Genomic DNA, 14,076 nt, shown 5'->3' with positions numbered 1-14,076 from the left:
ACAAAAGTCCAGGACCAGTCAGCTTTACAGGGAAATTCTACCAAACATAAAAAGAAGAGCTAATACCTGTCCTTCTCAAACTATCCCCAAAAATTGAAGAGGAGGGAACACTCCCTAATTTATTCTACAAGGCCATAATTACACTAATACCAAAACCAGACAAAGAAACTACAAAAAAAGAAAATTACAAGCCAATATCTTTGATAAATATATAAAAATCCTCAACAAAATATGAGCAAACAGAATTCAACAATATAGAAATAGGGTCATACACCATAATCAAGTAGGATTTATTCCAGGGATGCAAGGATGGTTCAATGTCTGCAAATCAATCATGTGATATACCATGATAACAAAATGAAGGATAAAAATCACACAATCATCTCAATAGATGCAGAGAAAGCATTTAACAAAATTTAACATCCATTCATAATAAAACACTCATCAGAGTTGGTTTAGAAGGAACATATCTCAACATAATAAAGGCCATTTAGGACAAACCCACATCTAACATCATCCCCAATGGTGAAAAGTTGAAGCTTTTTCTCTACAATAAGGAAGAAGACAAGGATGTCACTCTCACCACTAGTATAGTATTGATTGTGAATCTTCTCTGAGAATGACTAGTTCAGACAATTTATAAAATCTGGCTAGAAATTGAAAAGCAAAAACTCGTTTTTGTTTTAGTGGTCAATCTAATAAATTTAAAGCAAGAACAATTTAGCATTTGACTAACTTCTATTGTACCACATTTCCCTGTGATATAACTAGACTTCTCTCATTTCTTTATTTATTACCAGTTTATCAGCGTTCATTTTCCTTCTCTCATCTGGTTTTTATTTCACCTTCATCCCTGTGACTCCATTGTCTTTAATTTTAGATACATGAATTTAAAAAAATTGTCAGTTACTTATATTAACTTGGTGACAAAGTCACCACTGAGTAAGGTAATAAATTAACTGTGTTTATGTTCTCAAATATTATAATTCTAATAATACTATTACTAAATGTTTAACCAAACTGTCCTAAAATGATATAAAAATCATGAAATACCCATGTTTATTACAAATCCTTTTTATTCTGCCAGTTAGCAGATTATATATGTCAGGCTGGTAAATGACATATGTCACCTAGCTCTCTTGATTTTCTATTTCACATCAATATGCCACAGAATGAAAATCTATATACCTTTATAAAACTTAAAATATTTTAATACAGTATTCCATTTCTTAAAAATGTCCATGAAGTATTCTTTCTCAAAAGATACTATACCATCTCTTTCCACATCACAACAAATTCAAAATGATATACTGGGAATCCAATGAACACTGTTTTATTCTAATCTAGTTTGTTGCTAAAGTAATTGCTTCCTGAGATTAAAATGTTATTATATATTATAACTAAACAATGTTCTTTGAGATTTTGGATATTTGAGTAAAAAGAATTCACAAGGATTTGGGTTGTAAAAGGGTTGTCTTAAGGGACACTAATGCAGCTTGAAGCACTAACTCTGAACATCATTTTAAAAATCTTAAGACCACTTGAAAGACGTGAAAATTTTTTACTTTTGAACATTTTTAGTGAAACAAGATAACTATTTTTTTTAATGTAGGTCCTATTTGTTACAGAGGTGATTTGATATAATCAAGACAGCTGGATTCATAAAGATATCAGAGATTTTTATCAATGATGTCATAATGAAGCAATCACTGCCATTATGTCATGTTTTGAGACTTCTTAGACTATTAGCTTGATTTGTATTTTCAATCCTTATGTAAAATTAACTTTCAAGTAAAATTTTCCGATTTCCTTAAAATCACTTATTTTTATGTTTAAAAATTATATTCCTTCATGAAAAAGTTCTTATCTGGCAATTGAAAAGAACTCATACTTTCCATAAGGAGAAAAATGTTGTACATTAGGAATTATGGCCTATTGCCTTTTAGCTCTTGTTGATCTTAGTTATGACCAAGAGTTATTTCTATAAAACCTTCAGATGAACACAGCTAATTGTTTTGATTGCTGCCAAATTGACTGATGCTATTATGACATAATGGATTGTGACCAAGTAGGTGATATTAATAAACCTTTCTTTTAAATGCATAAGTTATGATAAAAATCTTAAATACAGAATATTTACAAGGCCTTATTTTCTGCTTTACTGTAAATTTTAGTATGAAGAAATTTTGAATTGACTTTCTATGTGTAGGATATTTTTCAAAATTAAATGCTGAGGTCAAACTGGGTTCCACCATTTGGGAAGCATGACCCTTTCAATGGAAAAGGATAGCTTTCCATACTAAAAACACTCTTTTTTTTTTTTCAGTTATTCCTCTTTTTTTCTACTGTGGTAAAATATACATAAATCATATTTATTTTAACCATTTATAAATACGCAGTTCAGTGGCATTAAATACAGTCACAGTGTTGTGTAACCATCACCACTGTCTATAACCAAAACTTTTTCATCATCCTCAACAAAAACTCTATAACCATCAAACAGTAACAACCCCATTTTCCCTCCCACCAGCCCTTAGTAACCTCTATTCTATTTTCTGTCTCTATGAATTTGCCTATTCTAGGTACCTCTTGTAAGTGGAATCTACAATATTTATCCTTCTATGTCTGGCTTATTTCACTAAACCTAACGTTTTCAAGGTTCATCCATGTTATAGCATGTAACAAAATGCCATTCCTTTTTTGGCTTAATAAATCCCACTGTGTGTATATACCATATTTTGTTATTCATCAGTTGATTGACACTTGGATTGTAAAAACACCCTTTTAAAGGATGTTGGTTTTTTTTGTTGTTTAACTCAATAGTTCTCTGAATTAAGATTATTGACTAGATTAGAATGAAATCTCTGTGAAGCGAGAAATAGCCAGTGAAATAAAAATGTGAAAAGATTCCAAGCAACATCTCAAATATATTTTTTCAAAAATATAATACATTTTACTATATTAAGACTCTATTTTCCTTTAATGAATCAATGGCTTTCCTTATATTAGAGGACATTCATCACCCAAGGGAAAGACCAACACCCCACCTCAATCCAAAAACAAACACACAAATAAGCAAACCAGAGAAATCAAAGTAGTAAATTGAGTTTTATATATTTACATATATTAAATATAGATACATATATTATATATATATATACAATTTATATATGTGTGTAACAGAGTCACTTGGTAGCCTAGAAGCTTTCTTTTTAGGATAAAAAAGAGACTCTGAGTTGTATAATTTGTGTGGCATGGATCAGCCTTGGGCACTTCAGCTTCAAAGAGAATGCTGTAGATATTAACAACCACAGACCAATGGTGAATACGCTGTGAACAAACTCCATGATGAGGGAATAGACACCTTTTGTACAATTACAGTATTATATGTAAGAGACTCTAATCCCTATCACACCTAGTAGAAGAAAAAGAGAAGAGGAAGAAAAAAAATTCCTGGTTGATCTAATAACATACCAAATTAGTGAGAAACCATCAACACTTTTGAAAGAAAGAATGACTTTTCCTGAATTTAACCAAAAGAAACTTTTAAGTTTTAACCAGATAGTGCTTGAGTTAGAGAAAATAAATGTTTGTTTTACAGTTTTGTCCACCTGAGTTTGTGTTTTTGTACATTTATCTCTTCCACTGTGTGAGATTTAGACTAGAAATTCTCTCAAAATATAAAGTGTTCAAAGAGAGTAAATTTTCATATATAGCTTTATATTCCAGAAGATACAACCGGTTTTTTTGTGTTTTTTTTAACCAATAACACACTGAAGAAGGTAACCAAATTATGAGCAGGATTTTGAGTAAAATGTTTTAGAAAATGTTGCTTCATCAGGCAAGATAACAATCCACATTCTTACCAATAGAGATGCTATAAGGAAAGATATAGGATAGTTTCATAAACTATGTTTCACCTGTAGTCAGATAATTTAAAATAAGTCATAATTCACACTCAGCTGGTTTAGGAAATTTTCACAAATATATACCTTTTACACTTCACATCAGTACATAAAATAGATTTAAACCTGTCAGAAATATAGTAAAATAAAGAGAAGTATCGTTAATGGTCCTTCATATGAGAATGGGCAGCAGCATCTTAAGCAAAAACTTCTATCCATACAACAAAACAGTATTTCAAGTTGTAATTCAGACACATATAACAGTTAACTGATGATTCATGGTCATATCCAAAACAGTCTATCAACTAGCACTATAACCTTCACCTCTAAGGCACTGATCACGGATAACGTTATAGACTCCACTGTAGAAACTGCCACAGCTAAACTATCAAAGTGATCTGCTGACCTCTATTTTTTGACAAAAGCAGAGAACATGTTTGGCACACATTCACTTAATAAGCCGACCTTTTAGGTGAACACTGACATTTTTCAGTAAAGACTTACGAAGCACAGGGCACGTACAGGCCTCACCATTTAAATTGAAGTGGTTTGGCTAGAATCAGGACAGAAAACCACATATGGCTACTTAGTCCAGTCAGATAAATATAAAGAATAGATTAAAAGGCTATAGAAAATGTAAAAAAATTAGTTAGGGCTCAAATCCCTAGAGTGTATTTGGTAGCAATTTATTGAAATATTTCCAACTATATTGATTCTAAAACTCACAAGGAGCAAAACACAAGAAGAAATAATATAACTGCTTCAATTAAGTAGTTTGGTTTTGACAACAAACTGACTCACTCAGATTATTTAATTAGCTTTCTATGCTTCATTTCATATCATGCGTACATACACTGTGGTGGGAGGGTGACTTCTAGTTAACAATGAGGCAGGTATATGGAATTAAAATAGTCAATATATTGACAGTATAGAAATGGGATACTGATATATGTATACTGTTTAAGACTTAGCACCTGTAACTCATGCTTTCCTGGTGATAGGTAATTAACTGCATAAATTATTTTTTTAAAAACGGTTAAATACAGTGTTTTTGAGTTTGTTATGAATGTAATGGAATATTACAATAAGGGAATCAAGGAAAATGTTGCAGAAATAAATACTCCTTTAAATAGAAATCTTCTACATAGAATAAAGGCACTCTAGCTGTGAGAGAGACTAAAAAATATCATAGACACTCCCTGAAACAAATAAGAATCTCAGATAAAATTTACATGGAAGCCTTTTTTACTAAATTCTTTCTTTGAAAATATAGAAATAGGATAATTTATAAAAGCTTGAACTCATCCAGAGTTTGACAAATTTACACAGTTCATGCTTAGAAATAGTTTACATGGGTAATATTCATTGTATTGAGTTGGTCCATAAAACAATGGTATTTATTTCTAACAGAAACTTATGGTTAATTTTAAAACAACCAAAATATACTTAGAATTAAAAAAGAAGTTGAACTTAAATGGAAATATAATTTATATATGGTTAAGTTTCTTAAGTTGGTCATAATATCAAAAGTACAAAAAAAGTGTACAAAGTACTGAAATGTATTGGCAGAATTTAAAGATCATCTGTGTGTTCCATATTTGTTCTTAATTTTCATATATAAATATATATAGTAAACAATAACAGATGCCAATTAGCATAATTGAGTGTTCAGAAAAATAAAATTAATGCCTTTATTACTCATAATGTATTCACCCAAAGGTTTCATTAGCTTCCTAATGTAATATTAATGAGGAAAATAACTAAATTATGCTGGTCCCCAAAACTGTGACCTGTAAGCTAATCATGAAATCCCTATTCTCGTTTCACTTAAGTTTCTTCTGCACAGGTTTTCTCTTAGATTCTCATTCATAGATCACAAAAGAACAATTTGGGTTACTTCAAGAATTAATTAGACATTTGTGTGAAAGCCACTAGAACAACTGTTCCCCTTGCGAGTTCATAAAGCTGTTAAATTTGCTCTTGTCTTTTCACTCAGAGAAGCTGGCAACACCTCAATAAAGCACAGTGTGCACAGGCAGTAAGCCAAATTTCTGCCTGAATTGTTCACTTGCATTCACTCTGCTCTTTTAATAGGCACACACACTAACACCTTTTAACCTTACCAGTGACACAGCTGAGGCACATTTCACTCAATGAAAACTGATTTAGGATAATGTTCTCCCAGCCTATCTTTGAAGAATAGTTCAGTTAAAGTTATAGTCTTTATTTGGAAACAGTTTAAGTATCTCTCTCTGCCTTTAGATAGAATTCTAACATTGATTTACCCAATGTTTTAATAACTCACCCAATGAGTTTATTTCTTAGATTTCATTTAACTCAAGAAAGATGTGCATTCTAATATCTTGATATTAAAGCACATAGGATATATTTCAGATTAAATTTAAACCCTTTTTATTTTTATTTTTTAAACTGGAGGACTGACCTTGGGATAATTCCATTCTACTATTATACTTTAAATTTTAGGGACATAAGAATACATCTTATTAGTAATTCTGTAGTCATTGCCCATCAAACACTTCAACCAATATGAAATCCTAAATAATGCCTACTATTATTCCTCACGAGGATGAAATGACCTCAAAAATTGCAATTTGACTCTCAAGGAAAGAAATCTAGTTCCTGACACTTGAATGTAATGACAATATTGTCTCTGTGTCATGCCAGCACCTGGGCCCATCTGTGAGACAGGCACTGTGCCATGCAGAAGGTAGAACATCAATTTCAACAGCATGTAGATGCCAATATGTGGAAGTCAAAGTGATAGCCTGTGGGACTCATCAAATAGCTGATCTTTTGTAAGAAAATCCTCTCAATAGCAAGCAACGCCAAAAGAGGGCCAAATGCTTCATTACTACTCTTCCCAGCTGCTGATGCTTGTGGGCATTCATAACATCAAAGAATGTTTCTTCCTCTAGTTCTGTTTCCAATCTACTTGAGAGCCAGTCATTTTACATAAAGGAAAAAATGATGGGATTATTTTCAAAAACAAAGACATTTTTATTTGTCATGTCACGTGACTTCTTTCAATTCCTTAATATTCTTGCTAAATGGCAGATTTAACAATTAGTGGTAATGTTTTCATCATGCAGTAATAATTTATATAAATTCATTAAGAATTCCCTTGTGAATAATATATGGATATTTTATATGTGTGTGGGTGTGTGAGTGCATGTAAAATTTTAGGTTGTAATTAACACATTAAAAATGTGAGAATCTGACGTCCTAGAATTGGCTTATGTAGGTCAGGTATCATGGGTAAGTAACAAACCCAGACCCAATTCAACTTGAGTAGTAATGAACAAGGCTAGTGTCAATATAAGTTCAATTTGTTTAGGCTAAAGATCCAGTCAAATTTCATTTTAGTCTTGATTTCCTGTTTGGGAGGAAAAGTAGTTGAGAGTTTAGAGAAAGAAATGAATGGGCTTTGTTTCTGGAAATTACATTAGGTAGAAAATCTGGTTCTTTATTTGTGAAGAGCAACAATCAATTTAAGGTTTTCTTGGTCTGAGGCATCTTTTTTGGCTTTTTTTATTTCAACTATTTCTGAGCCAAAGTCTCTTGCAGTCTCATTTCCTGTATCTGAAGGTATTTATAGTTTTCCTCAGTAAGTAAAGTCCCCTTCAGGGGCTGAGGACTCTGATTCTGTTGCATCCTATGGGCTACACACCAGTCACTGGATTACCGTAAACTCAACTGTAAAGAGAGACAGACACAAAACCCTCTCCTTATTTTCAATTTTCCCAATAGGCAAAGTCTTTATAACCTTATATATTTTTTATATAAATTTTATATTTATATAAATATAAATTTTAATAACAAATTAAAATTTTCTTCACAAGGAATTAGTAGTTACAATTCAAAAACCCCAGAAAGTCCTTTCATCACTAATAAACAAAAATCACATGACAATAATTCACTTCTTTCCTGAAAATACAGTATTGATATTTTATGAAACAGCAAGTGGCTAAAGTTTCTACTAAGCATTCAGAGTAACTAAGAACATGCATTTGAGACTGACAGCTCTGGGAAAATACACAGGTTATTTAAACTATTTTTAAGCCTCAGTTTTCTCAACTGTAAATGGAAATGACCTTATAAGAGTTGCTGAGAGAACAGAAATTGTGTAATGTTTTAAAGTACTTAATACTAAGCCCAACACGTGACTGTTCTCAACACGTGTAAGCAATCAATATTATTAAGCCAGCAATCCACTTTGACCTTCATGTTGTCTTTTTAAATAGTATTTTTTATTTTAGAAATTAATATATTTGTTGCAAGAATTTTGGAAAATAGAGAAATACAAAAAGTGAAAAGTAAAATAACCCATAATCGTACTACACCGATATGAAAACCGTTATGAAAACCATAATATTTTCCTTATGTTGCATAGTCTTTTGCTCCTTTTCCCTGACCCCCTCCAGAAAGGGTCAGTTTGAATATAATTTCTTATCATCATAAAACTTATAATTTTTTGCACAGAGCAAAATGAAATTTGGGCTCACTTTATCTGTATGTAAATACTTCATTTCCCAGACAATGAGTTAAAGAATATCCTATATTCTTTGTATAAAGTAACATTTCTGCTTTGCATTCTGAAATTGTAGCAAAAATACAGCTTATCTATCTATATCTGCGTATGCATTCCTATGTATTTACAGAAAAGAAGAAATATCAATCAATCCAAACAATGCTTTTAGTTGGAAAGAACCTGGTAATTCACAGGGATACAGTGTTTATAAAATTTTAATATCATAATATTCTTAAATTAATTCCTGCTGAAAATTATATAAGAGAAAATGAAACTGATGTTTAAATTCTAATTCTGTTTGCATTAGGTTGAGCATGGTGTTTCTGTTGATATCATTACAGATATTTAATGATCTCAAATTTGAGCCAAATTTTCAAGTGGCTATGGGAAAACCCATTAAAAGGGCATTTGGTCATTGGAATACTGCAGTATGTGTATGAGTCTGTACATCCCACAAAACAAGAGGGAATGAGTATTTTCTATATGTTTGCTTTGAAATTTTACATACTTATATTAGCTTAGTGTTAAATATTCAAGAATGCAAAAACCTCTCTAAGATACATTGAATCCAACTCTCAATTATTCAGTTTAATGGGAGGTGGGGATCATATGGATAATTGACATTCACAGACAATAAAGGTGTCAGAAAATAGTTGCTCACTCTTCCCTCACAGCTGCATTTACAAGAGCTGCTGTTAAGATAGATTTGAGTTTCTCCTCCTCTCCATGAACGTGGACAGCTTCCAAGGGAGAAGGCAAATGACAAAATGGCAGTTAGCTGGAGGCTAAAGAAAAATACCAAGGTGATCTGAACAATCTATACGTGAACAATCAGCACTTCCTAACAGAGAGGGACCTGATGGAGAAAATATAGGGATAACTTATAATTAATATTCTAAAATTATTCCCCTTGACTGCTGAGAAAATGGGGATAAAAACATGTTTAATCTTACAGAACTGTAAGTGACTGATACCAAGAAGAAAATGTTGACTACATCTTCTTTTGATATTTACAGAAAAAATTTTAAATTAAAATTAAAAAGCCTGTGGAGTATTGTTATGGGGAAGAAGGCAAACTGTGAAGATGGACTAAGAAGGTTTAAGTCCCTGTTTTGTCACAACTGCCTTGGTGACTATGGGAAAGTAGCTTAAGGTTTTCTGTTACCTTTGTTATTGCAACTACACAATAGCTATAACAATAGTTCTTACCTCGATGGGTTGTTGCGAGAATTAATGAGACTAGTACATATTGTATTCTCACCTACTGCTGTGTAACGAATTACCACAAATTCTGTTGCTTAAAACAAGCATTTTATTTTCTCAGTGTTCCCATGAGTCTGGACTCCAGGCACAGCTTAGTTAGGTCCTCTGCTTAGGGTCTCACAAGGCTGCAATCAAGGTGTCTGACAGGCTCGTCTAGAGGCTCAACTGAGGAATAACCAGCCTCCACCTTCACTCAAGCTGTTGACAAAGTTCATTTCCTTGAGAGCCCTGGCTTCATGCTACCTATTGTTTGAAGGCTACCCTCAGCTGGCCATTGTTTTGCTGCCCTCAGCATCTTGTCACATAGGTCTCTCAACATGGCCTCTTCCCTCTTCAAACACAGCCAGGGAGACAAAGTCTCTGGAGCAAGGCTGCCAATCAGTTAGCCTTTTATCATGTCATGCAGTCTTGGTAATAACACCTCAACACCTTTGCCATATTTTATTATTTAGAAGCAAGTTACAGGTTTTGCTCATACTCAAGAAGGGGGCAATTACACAAGGGCATGAATACCAGGAGGCAGGAAGAATGGAGAGTCAACTTAGCTTTTGACCACCACAGATCAAGAGGAACCACACCTGAAGAAGCTCACCCGTGTCTTGACCTGACTTGGATGTTGAGAATTTTGGACTTTGAGCAAATACTGTAATGTGTGGATCAGACTCTTGGAAACCATGAGAAGGGATGAATATATTTTGCATGTGAGAGAGATGTGAGTCATTTTGGTTCAGAGGGCATATTGGGATGGACATACTCTAATGGCCCTCCCATGATTCCTAATTCCTAAAGGTCACACATCTGTGAATTCCCCTTCCCCTGAATGTGATGAGAATCTATGACTTGATCCTACAATACAATACAGCAAAGGTAAAAGGATGTCACTCCTATGACATTACATTTTATATAAGACTATCTTGCTAGCCAGATTGCTCTAGAGACTCCTCCTGCAGGTTTGATTAAGTAAATAGCCATGTTAAATAACCCACATAGTGTCTACTAAGTGTTAATGCAGATGCCCTCTAGTAACTGGGGCTGACCAGTAGGAGATGAGAGTGGCTGACAGCCAACAAAAAGCCAATATCCTCAATCCAACAACCACAGAGAAATCAACCTTGACAACAAACTGTGACAACTTGAGAGTGGATTCATCCCCAGTCGAGCCTCTAAATTAGAACATAGCCAGTCCAATACCTTGGCTACTGCCTTGTGAGATCCTAAGCAGGGGACCCAGCTAAGCTACGGCTGGACTCCTGAGCCACAGAAACATTGCCATGATGGATATGTATTGTTTTATTTTTACTTGTAAAAATTTATTTATTTATTTATATTTTGGCCACACAGCACGTGGGATCTTAGTCCCCCAACCAGGGATCAAACCCGCACCCCCTACAATGAAAGCCTGGAGTCTTAACCACTGGACCTCCAGGGAAGTCCCAGATATGTATTGTTTTAAACTGCTAAGTTTATGGTAATTTGCTACATGGAAATAGATAAATATTGCACTTGAAAGTTCTTTACAAAGTGAGTTCTCATCATAAGAATTCAATAAATATTAGCTCTTGATTCTATTTTCCCCACAGAGGTAGTATAATATCAGGATTCAGAGAGTAGATTCTAGAATGAGACCCTGAGTTAAAAACTTGGCTCTAACATTTATTAGCCCCTCAGCAGTGGATAGGTAACTTCTCTGAGCCTTGGTTTTCCATCTGTATAAGGGAAATAAAAGCAGCGCATACCACGTACAGTTGAATTCAAAGATCTAGCAAGTTAATAATGTAAATCGCTCAAGAATCCTGTATACATACAAAGTCCCAACACCTTAAAATTACTGTTATGTGGATAAAGATTTATTATAGTCACTAAAGTAGCTCTCCCTGTAGTCTTTCTTAACCTGTCTTTTCTAATAGAGAAAGTATTAGATAAGATAGTTCTTTGCAATAATTTGAAGGTACTTTAAGGCAGCAGCCCCCAGCCTTTTTGGCACCAGGGACCGGTTTTGTGGAAGACAATTTTTCTGCGGGGGTGCGGTGGGCGGGGATGGCTCAGGTGGTAATGCGAGTGATGGGGAGCAATGGGGAGCAGCAGGTGAAGCTTCTCTTGCTCTCTGTTGCTCACCTCTGTGCGGCCTGGTTCCTAAGAGGCCCGGACAAGCTGCCAGACGGTGGACTGGGGCTTGGGGACACCTGCTTTAAGGAATACTAGTAGTACTTATTTTAAAAGTGTCAGGTAATTAAAAATCTCCAATTCTTGTTTCAGATAGGAATTCCTTGGGGATTTTAGAATTCTTCAGGAATTCACAAAAAAGAAAAGTTTACACTTTTAATATTTTAGTAGTAGTTTCTTTGGTTTCTCTGAAGTACTAGGAAATGTTACAAAAGGCATTTGCTTTCCAGGGCATAGGGTAAAACTTGGTAGAAATGATACCACAATGCGGTAGGCACAGATTGCAAGTAATTATAGTTTCAGAAAGGGGGCAATGCTTAGTTCTACCATGAGGAATCTACAGCCACTGTAGAATACCAGGCCAACCAATTGCTTTGATTATCATCTGTAATACAATCCAGTATACTTTGTTCCACACTGTTTTCTAAGACATTTAAGAAAGTGTTACAAAATGAACACTTAATGAATATTACTGGAAGAGGTAATTTTTACATGCTATTTTTTCTATTTTTTTAAATTACACAACTAGTGCATGAAAATATTAAAACAATATGGACAGATGGAATAAAGTAGAAGTCTCATTTTACTTGGATCCCACAAATTACAGTACTTCCTCTAATTAACAACTGGTAACTTTTGATAAGATACTTGAACATTTTCTATACATGTATGTGTGTGTGTATTGAATACATTATATTATGTGAGGGTAGAGAAACATTTAAATTGTGAAAAGTTCATGCATTTTGAAACATCATATCTTTGAATTAATTTCATACCAGATATTTTATATTTTCCTCATTCCTTTTTAATTCTAGAGAGTATTCCATATTATAGGTATGTCATGATATACTAATCTCAATTGATGAACACATTTTTAAAAATTAATTTACTTTTGGCTACCTTCGGTCTTTGTTGCTGCATGCGGGCTTTCTCTAGTTGCAGTGAGTGGGGGCTACTGTTCATTGCAGTGCATGCACTTCTTATTAAAATGGCTTCTCTTTGTTGCAGAGCACGGGCTCTAGGTGCACAGGCTTCAGTAGTTGTGGCACGTGGGCTCAGTAGTTGTGGCGCACGGGCTTAGCTGATTCGTGGCATATGGGATCTTCCCAGACCAGGCCTCGAACCCGTGTCCCCTGCATCGGCAGGTGGATTCTTAACCACTGTGCCACCAGGGAAGTCCCTCAATTGATGAACATTTAGGTGATGTCAATAATTTTCTTATTTAAGTACTTCATGATGGACACCCTTTATCAGATATGTTACTGAACAACTGTGATATTTGCTGTAAGATTCTGTAAGATGTATTAATGTTGTACACAATTTTAGTTAAGAAGGATATATGTATATGTTTAAATAAGAACTAAAACTAAGTGCTCAAATTTAATATTTTTCTCTTCTCCATGTTAATTTAACTCAATTTAACAAGTAATATACTTAATAGGGTAATTTTAAAATCATCTTTTGAATCTCAATTTGTTCTTCTCTGGGAAGAGGCTCTACAGCCCTGATGTATGCGATGGGAGTAGGGTAGGGGGAATAGAGAGTGAGAACAGTTCTCCTCAAAAGCATTTCTATCACTGATGTTCAGAATTGCTGGCTTTGGTCAGTTTTACTATCGCTTTTACATTTTTTGTTAGAAAATATACTGCCTTATTGTCTGAATGCAGGGATGGCTGCTCCCACAAGTACCCAGTCCATCCCATCCCCACCCTAACTGCCTCCACACACACACCTTGGTATACCACTGCTGTGTGGTTTGGCTGCAAGCAAGAAAAAAGTGTTTGCTAAGAGTTTTCTCAGCACGTTCTCACTGATTGTACACATTTTTCAAGAATATGACTTTTTTACAATTAAAAGTGGAGGAATGGTGGGAGAGCATGGACAACTGCAAAGGGATCACACTATAGATCCTAAGCAAGATAATTTCATTCATGGCCCAGTAGAAGCAGTGAGCCCAGGCACATCTCTAACATTAGCATAATAGATGACAGCCACGGATTAACAATGAACACATTGATCATTTGCTCCAGCATTAAATTTGCTATGGATTTTCTGTAACATTGTCATCCGTATGATTTTGACATTTGTCTGATGATGTTTTATTTCAGGAGCACAAGCATTCATGAAAAAGGTTTTTCTATTAAATAGTTCTTACCTGTACAACAAATTCATATCACAGCAATTGTACGAAATTAT

This window comes from Stenella coeruleoalba (genome assembly GCF_951394435.1).
Source record: "Stenella coeruleoalba genome assembly, chromosome: 5".
NCBI classification, from domain to species: Eukaryota; Metazoa; Chordata; class Mammalia; order Artiodactyla; family Delphinidae; genus Stenella; species Stenella coeruleoalba.
Note: the sequence above shows the minus strand (reverse complement) of the source record.